Source organism: Ischnura elegans, chromosome 9 (genome assembly GCF_921293095.1).
Source record: "Ischnura elegans chromosome 9, ioIscEleg1.1, whole genome shotgun sequence".
Taxonomy (NCBI): Eukaryota; Metazoa; Arthropoda; class Insecta; order Odonata; family Coenagrionidae; genus Ischnura; species Ischnura elegans.
Genome location: NC_060254.1, coordinates 25,147,851 through 25,166,780, shown reverse-complemented (window position 1 = coordinate 25,166,780; position 18,930 = coordinate 25,147,851). Strand labels below are relative to the sequence as shown.

Sequence of the window (18,930 nt, the reverse complement as noted above, 5' to 3'; positions counted from 1 at the left end):
CGTACTTTATCCAAATCAGTGGACGTACATAATTACTCTGATGTCACTCAAAATCAGCGATTGTAGAAACTGAGGGACCCTAAATAAGAAGATTCTCAAGGGGCAGAAAGTTCCAATCGGTAATGACGCGATTACAAAACTTTCATTTACCGTTATTGGAACAGCAGAGGAATTGCTGTTAATAGAGGACAAAGTGGAAGCTGCTGACAAGTCAATTCATAGTGTGACAATTTTCTTTAGTTCAATATGGGAAAACACTGAAAGCTGGGTTGCCTATATATTGTATTGTGTCATATTTTGCATTGAATTGGTGATGCGTAACAGTGATTTGACATCAATGCTATAATTATTTTGTATTAAGCCTATTTCAATTATTTTTATCTTCTTTTCAGAATGGAAATCCGATCTATTGTTAACAGCTGAGGATCCGTGGCGTTAGGAGTAAGTATATATTTTTGTCCATATCTATCTTGAGAGTCTAGCATCTCTTACTTATCGTTTAGTCGTTTTATGGCACATACTTATCCTATTTCCTGTGATTAATATAATGCCCATCAATACGCGTTATCAGATTATTTATCTTTCGAGGAGCTATCTAGAAATTCATCAGTTTACATGATTCTCTCAACCGCTGCAATCCATTGTGTCATTCATGCCGCAGCATGGTCTTGGTCGTTTCCTTTAATCTTATCTGGTTGTTGTTGCCGTGCTGTACTTTAATTCACTAATTGATCATTTGGCAAAAAAAATAGGATGAAATTGTCTTACACGCGTTCCTTTCTTGATATTAAAGTAGTTTTCGTTCTGTTTGTACGACTTTGAATATCAGTATACGGCAATTATTTCTTCCCATAAACATTTCTTCGATTTTCCTCCTATATTTATCTAATGCTGGAAATTTGATTTGCTGGCGTCTATTATGACTTCCTTCCTCTTTAACCGGTGTGATAAGGAAATTGCTGTTTCCTTTGATTTCATGGCGCTTCTAATGTTGAAACGCACTTTTCGAGTACGAATGGTGCCCCCGGAGAAAATGTTTTGGCTTTTTTTTATAGTTAATGAAGTCATTGCTTCTTTCAGCACTTGCATCAATCAACGTCTTTGAGCCACGATTAGCAGTAGCAATTTCACTTGCAGGCAAAGTTTATTTTACAGATGAAGCCATGCCCAAAATTTGCTAAGAACTAAATATAGCACAAACTTTAACCTATAGTTCTAGCACTGACCACATGCTTTGACTAAGAGAGAATATTTAAAACTAAACCCTTTGTCCAGATTGTTGGCGGATGGTCAGGTGAGAGCTAGTAACCAATATGCGAGTTACGCGTCCAATAATGTTCGGAGAGGGTAACAATATAGCCAAGCATATTACGGAGAATACATCTCCAGCTAACTTTCGAATGGCTTTTTCTCAGAAACGGTAAATCTTAGAGAAAAAAGTGATGCGACAATTTTGTAAATAATTTTCTGATCTACTATTTTGGTCTGGGTAATTTTTATCAGAAAACCAACCTTTTGGCCAAAAAATGCAAAAAACTCATTTTTGTGACCTTTGACCTTGAATAAAATTTTTTGCACACTCGGGATCGATGGGGACTTTTCAGGATTTCATTACAGTGGTATCCTCGAGGTTCATGCAAATTTTCAGCTTGTTGGTAATTTATGCAAGGGTCAATGTCTATTTTGATCGGACTATTAGCCGGAATTCGAACCAGGATTCCCAGATTTTAGGTCAGGTGTACCCAATGACCCCACTGGACCATATTTTTCCAGTGCGAATTCCTAACGTGGTTTAACCATTCATGTACATTATTAACAGTGATGGGTTTAACGGCGCGAGATGTTGAGATCGGGGTTCGAATTCCGGCTAAGCCAAATATTTTTTCATGGCAAATTCCATTCGTATTGTATATTTTCACTCGTGCGCGTGGCCTCGTAGAATATACTTGCTTCATTTTTATTATTTTTCAATTGATATTGGTTGGACCAATCGATGTTTTTTTGCTCGTATCCTTCCGAAGATTTCATATTTCCGTCGCGTGTAACATTGAGTTTAACTCCATCGGTTCGCACTTTAGCTGTGCTCCTTGGGTAAACGGCGGTCGTCGTAACCGTTGCGATAAATTTCGCTCGGAGTTTGTTTTGAATCGGGCGGGAAAGCGTTCGGTAGGGGGAGTGAAGTGGAGGGGGGGGGTAGAGGTAAGGGGGTAGGGGGGGACTCTGCTCTTTTCGTTACCCTCCCCTCTCCTTGTTTATAGCTTCCCGCGGTCGAGTTTTCCTCGTTGTTCTTTCCCTGTCACTCCCGCTCTATTCCTTCCTCTCTTTCTTTCTCTCTCCTATTTCCAAATATACTTCCCTTTCCCCTTCGTCCTCATCTGTCTTCTTCTTCTTCTGCCCACTTATTCGTCCTCCCCCCCCCCCCCACCTCCCGCTTCCTTGCCTCACACCACCCTTCCTATTTGTAATGAAACTTGTGCCACTTTCGTTTTCTTGGATTATTCATGTGCTAGTATGCGTGTGCTACTTGCATGATTCGGGCCGGTCAAATACCCTCCTGGGTGGTGTATTTATAAACGGGCCTACGGATTTTTCTCTTGACCGGAGTATAAAACCTACATTAGAGTATGAATTTTTTCAAATAAGTATAGGCATGGAGCATGTTTTTTATGGGAGCGATGTTTGGACGATGGCAGCAACAGAGTAAAAGATCAACGATTGTATCAACAAACGTAATTGCTCGAACTTTTACAATAAATATTCCAACTGGCCAAGGACAGGAATACCACCATAACAATATCACAATGGCAGCTATACTAGTTAAAATAAAATGGACGTTATAAAGACGAGCTCACATATGTAATAGCAGTCAACACGTATTTGTAGAAAATCATTTAAGTAAAAAATTAATAATAGCGAAAAGATACAAAAACTAAGTTTTCCGGGATATACACAATTACTTATACCCCTGATTTTTTTATCAGAGCGCGACCCGGGTTTCAATGAATCATCATCATCTTCAGGCACTAATTATGAAGATGATGATAGTTCATTGAAACCCGGGTCGCGCTCTGATTAAAAATAGGTGGTATAAGTAATTGTGTATATCCAGGAACAACTTATAATGGAATACCACAAAGTAAACCAAGAGTAAGTGAATTTTGTTAGCAACAGAGTGGTCGCGATTGGAGACATTCGGAATGTGGTGCTAGCAAAGAATGATTAAAATGAAATGAATCGACCGAGTAAGCAATGACGAAGTGTTCAGAAGAAAGATTAGAAAGACTAGAAAAGAGATTCTTCTAAAAACAACAAGGAGAAGACCTTAGGTGGCCACATTGAGGCACGATGGCTTGATGGAAACAATCATATCGGAAGGGAAGAAGGGCAAGTAACCTCCCCGAATGAGTTGAGGATAAGTCATAGGATCTAAAAGAGAAGAAATACTTATAAGAAATATAAGAAATAATAATAGAACAGAGAGCTGCGTCAAAAAATCTCAATATTGATGAATAGAGAGGCGTGGATTTCGCAAATGCGATATAGATGCGATGTGTGCAAATAAATGCGACATAGATGCGCTGACTGGACATTTATGATATTTTTACGCAAATTTGCATTTTCGACGGCAAAATTCGTACATTTTGTGCCGAGCGCATGTGAGCGACTGGCCAGCTGCTAGTTGGCTGGGACTCTACGTGGCCGCGAACTACAAGTGGGCGCGGGCAAGCTACACCTCGGCCTCTATATCTTTTCCTTAATTTATTATTGTTCTACAACATGATTATTTAAAATATTCTGTATTTTGTCATATGCCTGTGCTTCACCACATTTTATCATCATCTACCTCATTATTAAATTAAAAAAATAGACGCTACCAAATGCGATAAACTGTTATTGAAAGTGCGATAAAATAAAAATGAGAGTGCGAATTTCACGCATCTGTATTGATGAATAATGGTGATGATGATGATAATGTATGAGCTTTAGCTTGTTATTTCCGCACCGTAGTGAAGTTGAAAATCATGGTCTAACGGTTTCACCTCTGCAGCGGTCCACGTCACTGGTCTTAGGTCTTAATCACCTCATTGACCTGAACGAGCTGATAGAAACATTGACGAAACTGCTGTCACAATACTTGGAGCTGTACGGTGGAAAACTTAATAAACGCGAATCTTCAACTTGCTGCTACTGTTATTACTTTAGAAGGGAAATCTTGTCGTGGCAGGGGTGGCTGTTCACAAGCTTTCTTTAATAGTTCTGGAAATTTCGGGGTGAAAATCCAAACTAGTTGAATGTGTACTGTAGTGTCTTTAATCGTTTATGCATACTTTAAAAAAATATATTATTGGTGAACTGCATTACGACCAGGCTTTCGATTTCCCCGGAGGAAATAGACTTAAAACACTACTCAGTTTCTCTACGTTGCATCTGGTTCCTTATTATCAACACCGCATCGAAACTGATAGGGCATTTAAGCATTAAATGAGTTTAATTACCGAACATCATTTTCGTATTGGGTAGTTGATTTGATGATATTTTATCTCTCATCCGTGTTTCAAGAATGAGAAGATAAAGCGTTTGTTTGGATTGGAAGATAAGGTGGTTAGGTCTATTGGAAATTGTTTACGATATAAACTCGTTATCATGAGGGTACGCTCATGAATGTCATACGATGTGCTTGTGCTATCGCCATTGTTAAAAGGGCTTTCTTCTCACGAATGGTCGCCTCATACCGGAAGGAAATGGTTTGAGATAGGATTGTAAGACGCACGTTGGATTAAGCGTAATGTCGTCGTTACGAGGAAATCATATCGACCGGTATTGATTGCATTGCAATGGCTTTGAGAGCCGTAAAGTGTAATTGCCATGGACCATTCACGTCCATTTTTCTCTTTTGGACCTTCCGCCGAAAATTGCATTTCGTAATTTTGGTACTTGTGCTAACCTTAGAAAAAAATCTCTGACTGGACAAGACTGAAAATCCCCAGCTTAATCATAATTTATTTACACAAATTGATCTGGGTGACGTCAATCAAGTCGCATCCAGTACTTGTGACCATGTAGGTAATGAGTGAAATATTGCAATTTTTCATCACAGTGGGATAGCCTTGGATAGCCTTGTTGGGATAGCCAGTGTCTGTTTTTAGCATTGTAAATCTGATTTGAATCTGATATGATTTTGTAGGCCAGCCCACTGGGATTGATGTTAATGCGTGCGTCTGTGTTGAGGGGATGCAGCACTACCACGCGATTGGTTCATTTCCATGACGCATTGTGCGCCAGCGTAATACCGACGCTTTCATCTAGAAAATTTCGGGGTCAATGGAGTGAGCATATTTTTGATATGCCTGTATCTTCGTTTTGAAAATTTTACCTTAATCTTTTCTTGAATGAAGAGTTGTCATGATTCGATCGTTGTACCCTTGAGAATGACCGATAGTGTCGAATCAGGTTTGGCTAAATAAGCGTGTGAAAAATTACTGAGTCGTTACTACCAGGGATAGGAAAAACATTGAAAAAATTTAATCGGGCTCAATTACATTGACGAAATTTATATTAACGGTGCAAAATTTTTAATTAATCACAATCAATCTTTGAGGAAGTAATCAATAGGATTACAATTACAGTTATTTGAATTTTACTCCTGTCACGTGCAATCGCTGTCGATATTCTCTCCAACAGGAAGTATTAACGTGCAAATCAGGGTTTTAATCATTATGTAATGCCATTGAATAAAATAATAAAAATAAAATATTATCATCGATAAACATTAAAATGGATGATTTTGGAATTTTAAGTATAAATAAGTTTGTTCTACCAAAACTTAAACTGTGAATGTGGTTAATGTAGTTAGAACTGCCTTTAGATTCACGCGCTTTGAAATTAAAATTTTTGCTTTTGATTACTAAAATTTCTCTGTTACTCGCCCGAGCTTAGGAGGAGATTACAATCGAAAATTACTTTTAAAAATGTATCGATTACAAGTAAAAATTAACGGAGATGTAGTCGATGACAGTAATTCGATTACTTTTACTTCGTTGTTGAAAAGTTATTTTTTAGAAATGGGTAAATGTTTACTAAGGTTTTTCTCTATGCACCCTTAACGTGTCAATGTTATAAAATGATTTTAAAACAGAAATACATGGAAAATAATGACAAAATACGACCGATGGTGAAGTATTGATGAGTCCTCTTAAATCCTTAGGGTTCTGAATACCTAAATGGCCGATTTCTTCGACTGAAGACGATAGCGCTGAGCTATTTCATGCACAAGTAAACCATCCTAATTCATAGCACGTAGATGGAAGGATGTGCCCCGTGATAACAAAACCAGCCGTTCTTCCACGAAGAATGAACAATGGAATATAATGCCGATTTTGATTAATTTCCCCGTGACGGCGAATGTGACGAATTTCTTCAATGTGTCGTCGGGTGCTTATCGATTGCATTCAAATGAAGGTATTGCCCTCTTCGAGATATCGCATTCCTAGTGACTATTTATGAGTCAGGGCGAATGGGAGTCCGTCTCATTTGCCATTCCGCACGCCGTTCGAATTCGTCCAAAGATGGAGCATCTGAGGTGGAGACGGGTGTAAGGTGGTTCCGCAGGCTGTTCAGAAATACTGTCTTGTTCTGCGAAGCCATTGAAATATTCCGACGTCATGTCATGGACTGTCCTTGAGCAGCGCGGAGCGTAAATTCTCATCCAGTTAAGTCACAAGTTACCGCATTCATTCGTAGCCATTGGAAACGTCGCGCCTAATCTTTATTGTCACGCAATGTATATTGTATGTTTTTGCGGAGCTTACAGCCGCGTGTGACCCTTTGACGCCTTTAAAAGCATTCTCACCCGGTCCCTCTCGTTTATGGCTCTGTGAATGTGTCAAGTCTTTGTTTCGATGGTTTGCTGGGCATGTGTTGTGATTGTTTCCTTTTCGCGTGAATGTTTATCTCAGAGAAATGGTGGCGATGAATTGATACCGCATTATAGAGATTTTTTTTCGTAGAAACTAACTTCCAAGTCTCTGGAAAAGATTTTTGTTTTGAGGAAATAAAAGATACGTTACAATATTTTCATTCTTGTGTGGTTGACGAATGGGATGTAATGAATAAAGAGGCATCTTTTTATTATGAGCTGAGCCTATAAGGATACTCTTATGGAAAACTCTTACGATCCGCTATCTTTTATTTATCCGAACACTATTGAAAATTGGTAGAGGCGTTGAGAAGGATTATGGAAGGATCCCTTTGATTAACCTGAATTTGGAAAGCTCTCACGCCGTAGGGTAGTACTGGAGAAACCTCCTTTCAATCCAAACATCGAGTTAAAACGCTAATTTCATGATACCGGAGTTTTACATAGTTTAGTATTAAAAAAATTTCTCCATCAGCTAATATAATGTTACCTTGGTTTCAAACAAGTATTTGATGGGTTGATGAATTTCTTGCGTTGCGGGGCTTATATTTTTCGGGTAATATTTTTAATTTTAGATATTTAATTGTTTACTTTAATACATTTTTGAAACATCAGCGAGGTTGCGTTGGTGTCAAAGTGTTCGGCTCATACTTGTTCAACCTTTTAATGACACCAACGAATGTCCCCTCGTTATCATCTGAATTCAGTGTTTAGGAATATTATGGGTCTTGTTCATTTCTTGAATTTAATTCTTACATCCCAATATTAATATTATATTTGTCGTAGGTCATTTAAAGATTTAGAGCTGAACGGTAGATTAAATTAATTCTATTACCGGTGCGGCATTAACCATTATTATACAATCGTGGTTTAAAAAGTGATTATTCAACCTACTTACATTGCTTGTTACAAATCGTTGGTTTCAAAATCGTTTGTTACAAAACAATAGGTTGAAGGTTTGCTCCCCTTTCTTTTTGTAATGTAGCCCACTTTACGAATTACATGGTGGAGGTGAGACATGTTGTGGCCCCAGCATTGGCCGTAGAACGTAGGTTTCATGTACTGTGACCTTCGCTAGCTCATTAAAATGGCGTTAGAGGCGTGGCTGGTGCTATGCAAAGAGGCGCGTGTGACCGGATGCAATTAGTGGCTACGACAGTTGAATCCAGGTGGGTGCATACATCACGCTCTCGTTGCTGAAATGCTTAGCCATTGTATTACACTTGCAGTTTTAAATTGGGAAATTTATTGATGCGCTGTACACGCAGGAGATTGGTCCGAGTAGAGTAGCTTATGTGTTGATATAAATGTTTCTCCGGCAAAAAAGTAATTTTCAACGTATTTTTCTTCAGGTTTTTCTCTTGGTACTCTTCCTTGAAACATTGTAATTTCATCTTTGGGGTGATCCTCTGGTGGTGATTGACTTTCGCCTCGAGTATTTCGCTCGTCCGTGTATCACTCAGCGCATGTCTCCCGTTGAAGTAGCTAGGCTTCGACTTCGTCTCAGGTTGACACCCTCGTGTTTAATGGTGCCTCTGGCATTGAGAACTTTGGCGTCGTTGAGGATGCGAGTACTTTCCTAGCGTCACCGCGACGCCATTCAAAACAAATACGTAAAACTAGGGCTGTGCTGTTTTCCGATGAACCGGTTCAGCGTTTTGATCTTCCTCATAATCGGCAGGCCGGTACAAGGTTCTTAAAGCATGGAGTTAATTGGTAGCAGATGGAATTAATTTAGTATAATCACCAGCATGGCATGAGGAATTCTGGTTAAAAATGCCTGACCTAAAAATAATTTCGTATTCTGTGCATAGTTACATTCACAGCAGGGAAACGCAATAGGTAATCTCTTTCCCAATAAGACTGAAATCCGATTCAGTCTACTGAATGGGAGCGTCGGAGTCGTTGACGGTTTTTTTTCAGGACGGTGAATGAGTTAAGGATTTCCGTAACCCCACATTCCTTCCTAAAATGATTCTTAGATACCTAATGTATTTAAAATATTTATGCGCTGCAACGTTGGACAAGTCAGTTGTTATATCGATGCTTTCTCCCTTGGTTTAAGCAAAAAATATCCTTGCAAGTGACTTTTTTTTTGAGACGCTTTATTCTGGACAATTAGTCGAGGTACCGCGACCTGTAATTTTGAATTGCGTGCATTATCTCTTGTTTTGTTTACTAATTGTTCTCCTATCTTTATGGAGTTCATTTTATCATCTGAACGCTTGAATTTGTTATTTTCTTCGTCCATTTCATAAATATTGTGTCCTGCAAAAAGGAATCCGCATATGTGTTCACACATACGTTGACGTATCGGCGGTACTCGAGGATGTATTGCTGAATAATATTTTTCAATCCATACCTTGAAGCCCCTGAAAAAAGGATGCATATGCTTGTAAGTGGCACTTGGAAACATGCCTTTTCCACTTACCTAATTTTAACAACGGGAGGACCGGAAAATGGCGGGGAAAATAAGGACTTCGTCGCACACTCCAGCCTATTGTGCTGCGCCAGTTTGGGGAGGAAATCATGTGTAACAAATACAGAACTCGAATTCGAAATTCCCTTTGGACAGTACCAGAGTGGCAAACCTAAAAATGTGCACCCATCAACACGGATGGAAGCCCAAGAGAAGTTCCTACCCTTCCCTCGATAGGTTTAATCTGTTACTGTTATATTCTTTTATATATGAGATTTTCACATCATATTTTTTTTAATAGTCCGCAAGCGATCTCTGTCGAGAAAGTCATGATTCATTGGTTTCTGGTCCTTCTCGTTGGCCAATGAATTATTTCTAAACGGCACATTCTTGGCTCTTCGTCTCCACGAGGGTGAAAGATAATCGTTTTCTCGGTTTATTTTTCTCCTTTAATTGTGAATCTGATGTTTTCTGTTTCTGAAGAGGATGTTCCATTTTTTTCCAATGAGTTTTGGACCCCTTCATCACTCCATATTGGTGTGCATGTGACCTTTTCTTGTTCCCGTGGGTTAATATGTGTTAATAATTAGAGATTGAATGTAATCCACCAATTTTAAGCATCATTCGATTCAATTTGCCTCCGAATATTCGGTAGACGGAGTGACTAATTATTCTTGCTTAGAAGATAAATTTCGCTATCACAATAATATGCAATCCTTCTTTTTATGTCTGTGGTATACGCTGGCATTGCCCTTATTTAGAAAACATCCTTCATCTATTCATTGTTTACAACAATGTCCTTTAGTCAAAAGGATGTGGACCAAAGCGTGTGTAGCGTCGAAGATAATACATTGCCTTAAGTGTGAATTTTCTCTGGTAATTCCTACGTCATTGGCCTCTGGTCGCTCTCGCTGGCCAATGCATAAATTGTAACCGCCAAAATAATTGTCTCTACGTCTCTGTGGGGATAAGAAATAATTTTTTTCTTTAATTTTTCCTTTTTATTATGTAACTTAGCGGTGTGCAAAGGATAGTACCGTTTCTGTCAGCAAGGGCACATGGCCTTGGACGCTGTCACTACACTATAATGGATATCGTATACACATTTTTCTCGTTCCCTTAGGTTGAGCTTTATAAATTGAATCAAATCCACTACTTTAAAGTATAGCTCGGTTCCGTTTGCTTACGAATCTTCGAAAGCCGAAGTTACGAGGCATTATTTATAGGTTCTTATCTTGCTAGGTAGTCGCAACAGCAAGTCTTATCTCATTCATGTGTGGAGTCAATATCGGCAGTAAACCATCGCTGAAAAAAATTCCTTGCCTGATTGTATTTTTTTCCGAAATGACATTGGTATAGGAAATGAGGAGCAGAATGTTACCGCTGAAGATGATGCATTGATTTACAAGCGACCTTTCTCGTGCAATCATGTTTCATCGGTTTCCAGTTCCTCTCGTTGGCCAATATCTGCTTAATTTATAACCGTCAAATTCTTGGCTCTCTCTCACTCTGCGCGAGGGTGAGAAATTATCGTTTTTGCGTTTTTCCCTTTCTCCTCTTGTGCATCGGGTCTGCTCTGTTTCCGACGCTCTCTCTTCCTCCCGTGGCCTTGGACGCCGTCATTACGCGTACAATCCATCTCAATCGTCACCTCTTCCCTCCTTCCATCATCTTCCCTCCTCCTCCGTCTCGCTCTTCCCCCCCCCCCACTCCACCATCCTCCTCCCCCCTCCCCCTCCTTGGCTCCCTTCCCTGGTTACGTCTGTTTACGACCGCTACACCCACGCACCCAGACGGTCTGGAGTTCTCTCTCTCTCTCTCTCCATCTCACTCTCTTCTCTTTTCCCTCCCAAAATCTTTCGCCCACCGGGATCGGGTTGGTGTGGTGGCCAGGGTGTTGGCTTCTCACCCCGTTGGGTCGGGTTCAAATCCCGTAGGTGGTATATATTTTTCATTGGTTGCCTGATCCCTGTTTGAATCTTGTGTGGAGGACACTTCAAGTGCAACACTCTGTTTTTCGGATGGGACGTTAAGCTGTGGTCCCCGTGGCGCCTTTCGTTAAGAGCAGCGCCAGCGCCGGGTTTCTCTCGACTCTACTACTCGTCCTTAACGGCGGAAATAAACTTATCTGTCCGTCGCCTTCTTCAAATAACCCGTCACATTGATGTATTTCGTATATTAATTAATTTTAATCTTTTGTCGTGCTTTTTGAAATTTATGCGCTTTAGACAGTCCGGAAAGGTACCCAGCTAAATAAATATTCTATGCTAGTCTTGGAAGTTGTTTCAATTACATTCGTATTTACAGTTATGTGCTGGCTTTACAGATGTTAAGAAATGAGCTGATACTACCGTTCAAATATCATTCACATATTCACCCTCCTGAAGCGAAGATTCAATTTGGTGTCGACAGGAAATCCGAATAAAAATGTGTATTTACCGGTGAGGTTCCGTTAAAATTTCATGTCCCTGCTGATCCTCATTTTGTCAGTTAAGTTACAGTCTAGTTAGTGAAGTCATAAGTGTAGCCTCTCTAAGGTTATCTGTGCTTTCTGTTTTTCATGTGGTAATTTCAGTCATGAGCGATAGGAGAATGAATTTCATTTGGCGATTAGTATTTGTCTCTTCTCATGAATTTATATGTTGAGTGCCTTTACTGTAAAAAATATCCGTTCCCCACTTTTATCCGTCCCCATCTTCCATCCGTTCCCATCTTTTTTTTTGGGATTGCCCCCAGTTGTTCTGAAGGCGGTTGTGGTAAATGTTAACGGAATTTGAACCAATTTTGGATGAGTTATACCTTTTTGTTTTTAATCATTCCGTTCGCTTCTGTCAACATTAATTCAAAACGTATTTCATTACAAATTTGACCATGTAATCGATCCCGATTACATTTTTTTCAATACTATTCCCGTCACTAATGACAATGCGGTGCTCGTATTCCTATCTTCATGCGAGAGGACTTGGAAAGACAGGCAACTATAGTGGAAATCATAAATCGTCCACGAGCATAAGTGGCGCTACTCCATGTTTTTGGGCACAAATTATACCCATAGTACACCCAGCAATCTTCTAACTGCGGGATGTGCAATGGGTCGAGCCTGCAACTATAGAGGAGCGCCTCTCCTCGCCGGAATTTCTGGTTTTATTGTGTTCACTAGTCCCAGCCTACTGGCTGTCTCCAGTGTGTTTCAGGAAATTTGTTTCTGGTGTATTTTTTCGTTATGCCATTTTAGTATTTCTGGCGGTGTGATTATTTAGGGGGAGGGGATATGATTTGGCAGGAATGCAGAGTTAGGAGTTGGTGTTTAAAAGTTGAATTTGGTGTATAGTTCCAGAGGTTGGCAATTTTTTCATTTTCGGTACGGCTGAGGGATTTCTTGAATTGTGTTAGATTTTCTAGAAAAAAATCACGCACAAATCGCGTGTGTGGCAACCCTCCATGCTTTGGGACACACTTTCGACCCGTAGTACACTCTGCAGTCTTCTATATCCTCTAGTTACCCTTTCGTGTGCCCAGCTCCGTGGCACGTCCATCACAGCCTGGCGCCTCAGATCCCCCCCACCCCACCCACGCCCCCTCTCACGTGTTTTCCCCCTCCAACCTCGCCCTCCCTTATTCCCCCTTCCTTTTCCATCCCCTCGCACACTCTCCTCCCTCTTTCTCCCGCCCTCCCCACCTCCTTTGCGTTTACCTGTTTTTATTTTCCTCCCCGAAAAGTTTTCTCCCTTCCCTTCGCTCACGAAATGTTCGTCTCTCACCGTCTCCTTGCGAAATGTTATCGCGCGGAAAAAAAGAACCTCACGCTCCTTTGGGGGTGCAGGAATGGAAAAAGGTGGGGAGGAATAGTATTCGGGATTCTTTTTGGTGTTCGTCGGAACTAGGTCAAGTCGTCCGTCCTATCCCGATTAGATTTTTTCTCCTCACCTGTCACCCCCAATAGAGTAATTTCTCGCTCGCCTACGTCGCTCGAATGGGAAAGTACCTTGTCTGTTTGGTAGCAGTTTTGGCGTTGAAGGATGCAATGTAGAAAGTATGTTCTATTTATGAATTTTACGGGTAGCGTAATAGAAATAGAAAATAAATATATTTACAAGGGGCCAAAAGTTTTATTGACGTAGAATTGTAAATAAAAATATGCAATCTTCACAATATTTTTTAATATATTTTTAGTTATAATACCAAGTCAATAGGTCTCTTGGTCACTCTGTAAACATATTTATATTCAATTTCCATTAAGATAACCACGAAATTTTCTTCCGTAATATAGCTTTTATCAATCATCTCAAATGAGATTCATCAAGGCTCAATTGACCCGTTATACGTTGTCGAGGGACAGATTGAAGTTTTCTACTGTACATATTTTATTTTGTTCTTGCTGACCTTCTTGTCCTATTTTATACCTCGCATACATTCCTTACTATTTTTCTCTTAAATTCGTTGAACGAGTTTTTAGTCCGTCCTGAAATCCCCTACTGGTAGTAGGTATCACTAGGTTCATCCATTCTTCCTGTTTTTCATGTGGTTATTTCAGTCACTAAGGAATGAATTCCATTTGGCGATTAGAATATGTCTGGCCTCGAAAAATAATCCCTAAACTGTTTTATTGTTGTAAAATATCTGTTAACCACAATTTTTTCAAAGGGAATACGGTACAGTTTTCCGATATCAGCTGTGCCAAAGGTGAACGAAATTTGAACCAATTTTGAGTGAGTTATTTCGCGAAAAAATTATAGATTAGCCTAATTTTACTTAAAAACTCGGAATAGAGTAAAAAACGTTTCCTCACACGGAGTATGTGAAATACTGGGTTATGGGCGTGAGGAAATTATTAACACGAATTATTTAAAAAAACGTAACTGTTCGCTAACCAATTTTATCGATGCAATGAATTTTTATCCCCGCGTATTTTTATCTTAAATATAGGTCTGAGTGTGTACTATACCGTGTATGAATGCAATTTTTACTTTGCTTTCCGCTAAACTTGAAAGGCTCTCCTTCTTTAGGTTTATTAATACTGAAACTTGGGCTGAATTGGTGGAAATGGGCCAAGAGGGCCTGTTGAATTAATCGGAAGCACCCATAAATCGCTGTCTCAATTTAACCATCTCTTGGATACCTGTCGCTGACAATCAGAGATTTAATCATGTTTCAAGCGAGTTTTATGTTTATATCGTAATATAATGTCGTATTTTTTTAAACGTTTCTCCAAGACATCAGTGTACGCTTTGTTCTTTTTGAACTTCCTTTGAAGGAAACTTTTATTTAATCAAATGTGTTAGTGGTTATTCATCGTTTGTCTGATATCCTGTTTTATGTGTTGCAGTAAAAATGTTTATATCTTTTGAGACTGCAAATTATATGGATAAGAATGTGCTCTTTTAGAGTGGTGTTATTTAGAAGGCGCTGCTAATTGGCGTAAAAAAGGCCATCAAATTCACTAAATTAGCATTTCAAAGAGTTCGCATTCCTATTTTGAGAAAAATATTTTAATTTTATTAAATTTTCTATGTTTGGAACCATTTTGTTTGCTCGAAATGTGGAGGGGTATACACTAGCCAATTGTATCTGTTAGGGTTATCCTCATTTTAATTTTATTCAAAGGTGCAAATTTAAGTTTCAAAAAATAGTTTTTGTGTCATTTCGCTCTTATTTATTTTTATTAAAATGATTTTCTACAAATACTTCTTGACTGCTATTATATATGTGAGCTTGTCTTGATAACGTCTATTTTATTTTAAACAATATAGCTGCCATTGTGATATAGTTATGGTGGTATTCCTGTCCTTGGTCTGTTGGAATATTTATTGTATAAGTTTGAGCTAGTACGTTTGTTGATACAATCGTTGATCTTTTATTCTATTTATATATTTTTAAAACTATTTTGGCTACTTTTATGAAATAGTTATGATGGTGTACTTAGCCTTAGTCTAGTAGAATATTTATAATGAAAGTTCGAGAAAATACGTTTTCTGTTATATTCATTCATTTTTTATACCTGCTCTAATAAATGTGTATCGGGGTGGATTTATAATACGACTAGCGTAAAGGTTGCTGAAAGAATTACTTAAAGGTGCCTTTTTGCTCTTATTTTTGCTGAAAATTTTAAGCCGATGTCATACTGAGTGTCAATCTCAGACTGTGACGAGGTAATATGGGATCTTTGTGATGCTTGTGTTGCTACATTCATCCTTGGAGACTTTTCCTCGATGTGGGTTACAGCCGTAGCTTTCGAGGTGTGCTTTCTGTTTCAGTCACTCTTTAGGGTTTTAATCCCCACCTCGGGCGGAGAAACTGTTTAACAGCACCTCGAAACATCCTCGCCCGTGGTGGTGTTGCAGACACCTTCAATGCTTATTCAATGTCCATCACGCACCGTGAGCCTCGCAGCGTAAGTACGCGGTGGTGGAGTGAGGTGGCTTGAGGCTAAAATGAAAATCGCGGGGGTCTTGCTTCCCGGCGGAGCTGGAGGAATTTTTGGCGGGCCTAATCTCATTCTCTCTCCCTCTGCGGTGCTTGCTGGATGGACCCTTGGTCTGTCTCTCGCTAAGTACAGCCAGGCGGGAGTCTTGTCATCAAAATACGCTTGTTTTCGTTTTAATTCTACTGCGACGTAATACCGTGCGAGCCATGCCTAGGGTGTTTGGCAAGGGGTGAGCTACTAATGTTACATTAGTGCAGCGGTACCCAACCGGTGGTATGCGTACCCCTTTGGGGCACGCGAACCAGTCAGGGGTATGGTGAAAAAAATTCGGCAATGGCGGAGGCTAGGAACCATGTATCTCTTAACCAGGAAACGCACATGTATATTATATGGAATATTTAAAACAAAGTTTCTATTTATACCATTATTTACAACTAAAAGTGTCATTTGCACGTAGTGAAATTATGTAATAAAATGTGAACAATATATTTTTGGGGGTACAATATTAGTTATAATATACATGTACTTATTGAGGGGTACGGGAGGAAAAAAAAGGTTGAGAACCGCTGCATTAGAGTATTATCAAGTCCGCCACTAGAATTGTTGTCGCTCTGAACGCATTAAAATCAGATTTCAAAGGCACCACTCTTGGCGTTACCATTCATTGATATGCACTTTTCACAAGGGAATACTCGGCAGTAACAAGTAACTAAGCTAATGAATCGTTTAAACAACGCATTTAGCGCATGTGAGACGATTGTCAACTTAAAAGGACTACGTATCTACTACGGCTAATGGCGAAAGTCACACTAAACGAGACGGAAACAGATATAACGCTTAACCGCTCTGTTCATGGGCATCCTGTAATGGAGTACTCTTGGGGTGACCAATCACTAGCTTGCCGCATCAAACACCATCCCCTTCGTATACACCACGCGGTCATTAAAAGAAATACTTGCAAAATCATCACTAATTATTGGAGAACTAATGCATAGTTCCATTTTTTATTTTATCATAGTTTTTTAAGTCGATTTCATAGTTTTTGAGTTTTTTCATTGTACTTGACTTAATCGTAACAATGATGAGGTATAATATTGATGCACGTCGAAACTTAGTCCATTATCGTTCATTGGACCCTTTGGCAAAGTAATTTCCCATATAATCTCTCACATCTACAATCTATGTTCTGTCCGTTTAAACGGACATGCATGCTGTGCTCCAGTGAGTTCTTATACAGTATTGGTGGAGTAATGGGGGATTTTCATTGTGTGTTTGAACTCACTACAATTTCTTGGCATTCACTGATTTAATATTTGCATTTTATTTAGTATTTTTCACCAGATCTTTAATAAGGGTAGCAAAGCGACGATTATCATAACTCTAATGAAAATTCCTCCCGTCCACATTCATCACCCTCGATTTGTCTTTGATGGCTCCCTCTTTGATGGCATGGATGAGTGCCATGCAATATTGCCAGCATATTCATGATACATATCGGGAAAGATGCTCCCCGTTCCCGATGGAGAATAAGTTTACTTCCTTATTGTGCCATGTCCCTCTTGACCTCTCTCAGAAATAATGTAAAAAGGTCAATTACATGCTGAATAATGTTGAATTCCTTCTCAATATAAATTTTTATCGCGTAAAAAATAAGCAGTTGGCCTACATTTTTGGTGGTTAAAAATTTCTTTGAATGACGATTTGGAGGAACATTTTCGTAAGTTCTGGTGTCGCTTTTTTAGAATTTTATATTTTCTTAGCTAATAGGTATGTCTAAACATTTTTCGTTTATGGGCCAGTTTAAACTCATTAGATCCCTTCAGTTTGTGGTGTGGAATGTAGCGCTTTAAATTGAATGGCTTTGAAATCATCAGTAGTGTTTGGATTTTGGTTTCTTAAGGTATTTTCTTATGAGGAAATTTTTGTTTTGTTTCCGTTAAACAGAAAGTAATGTATTTTTTTCCTATTCTCGGATAGTTTAAAGAATCACAATAGGATGAAAATTAAAGTAGGTTTTACCCAGCGAGTTGGGTTGAGTTTCCTCCTAAGGGTCTGGATTCATATCCCGGTGGAGATTTATTCCTGTCTAATCCGGATCGCTCCGTCGAATTGGACGTTGAGTCATGGCGCCTGTTCGTTTAAAGCAGGTTAACGTGGACTTGGGTTCCTCTCCACTTCTTCCTCTCTCGTGGACTAGGGTAAATGATCTTAGCTGATTATCGCACTCTCCGAGGACCATTACCGTAAGAAGTGGCGTGAAATGAGGGTGACAGTTGCTAACCCAAAATTTATACCCCCAAATTTTGTGGTCAAGGGATCAGTTCACATGGTCTTGGATAAACAGAAAATTGAAACAGCTGATCGCGGCGTTATTTGGTGGAACGAAATAATAATCATGGCAGAACAAAGCAAAAACAAATTACTGTTTCACCAACTTTTTGATGTTGCCGACTAGTTTCAAAGGCAATAACGTCATTATCAAGACTATAGCTGCATGTCTCTATTGTGTCTATAGCCGTTAAAACTTGTCGGAAGCATTAAAAAGTTGGGTAACAGTACTATTTTTTATATTTTTTTTCTACCAGGAGCAAACAAAAAATGTTAACTATTCTTTTGAGTTGGAAAAAATTCCGTAAAACCCTAGCAGCGAAAATGTTAACCTTATATAAATAGAATTAGAACTCTCGGTACTCCCTTTTTCTGTTGCCTTTCCTTTTGCCTTTTCTTGTACAAAACCGAAATTACGTCACGGGCTTAACTTTAGCTTTGGAACTTAACTTTATACGGGTTTTCAATTGCAATTTCAAAGAAATTCAACGGTAAGCCAAGTTATGTAATGGTAAGCCATGAAGTACGAAAGGTAGGGCCCAGCGAGGGGTAGGGCTAGTTTCGGAATAATGTATATGTAAAATGGGATCAGTTACTTGACATCGCGGTGGTTTACACGGAAAAATCAAGGGTAAGGGATATGTATCCTCGGTGGTGATTTTCGTGTATTCCTCCCGATAAAAACGAAGCTAACTACCTCCTCATCCACTCAACCGGGAATAAAGTTTGAAATACACTGCAAACTGTTATAAAACGGGGTTATATAAAATTCATTTTACAAAACTCACCTAAAAAAATTATTTCCTCGGAAAATTTTTCCCAATAATGCTTCTTGAGCTATAC

The 18,930-nt window shown here is 39.2% G+C and overlaps 1 protein-coding gene across 1 annotated transcript in view; it reads left to right on the top strand.

Annotated features, from left to right (window-relative positions):
• Positions 1–18,930, top strand: part of LOC124166109 (myocardin-related transcription factor B-like) — a 298,259-nt gene that overhangs the window by 59,078 nt on the left and 220,251 nt on the right. Inside the window, exon 2 of the mRNA XM_046543755.1 lies at positions 393–441. The gene's annotated coding sequence lies outside the window, so the exon portion shown is untranslated. The remainder of the gene's footprint in view (positions 1–392; positions 442–18,930) is intronic.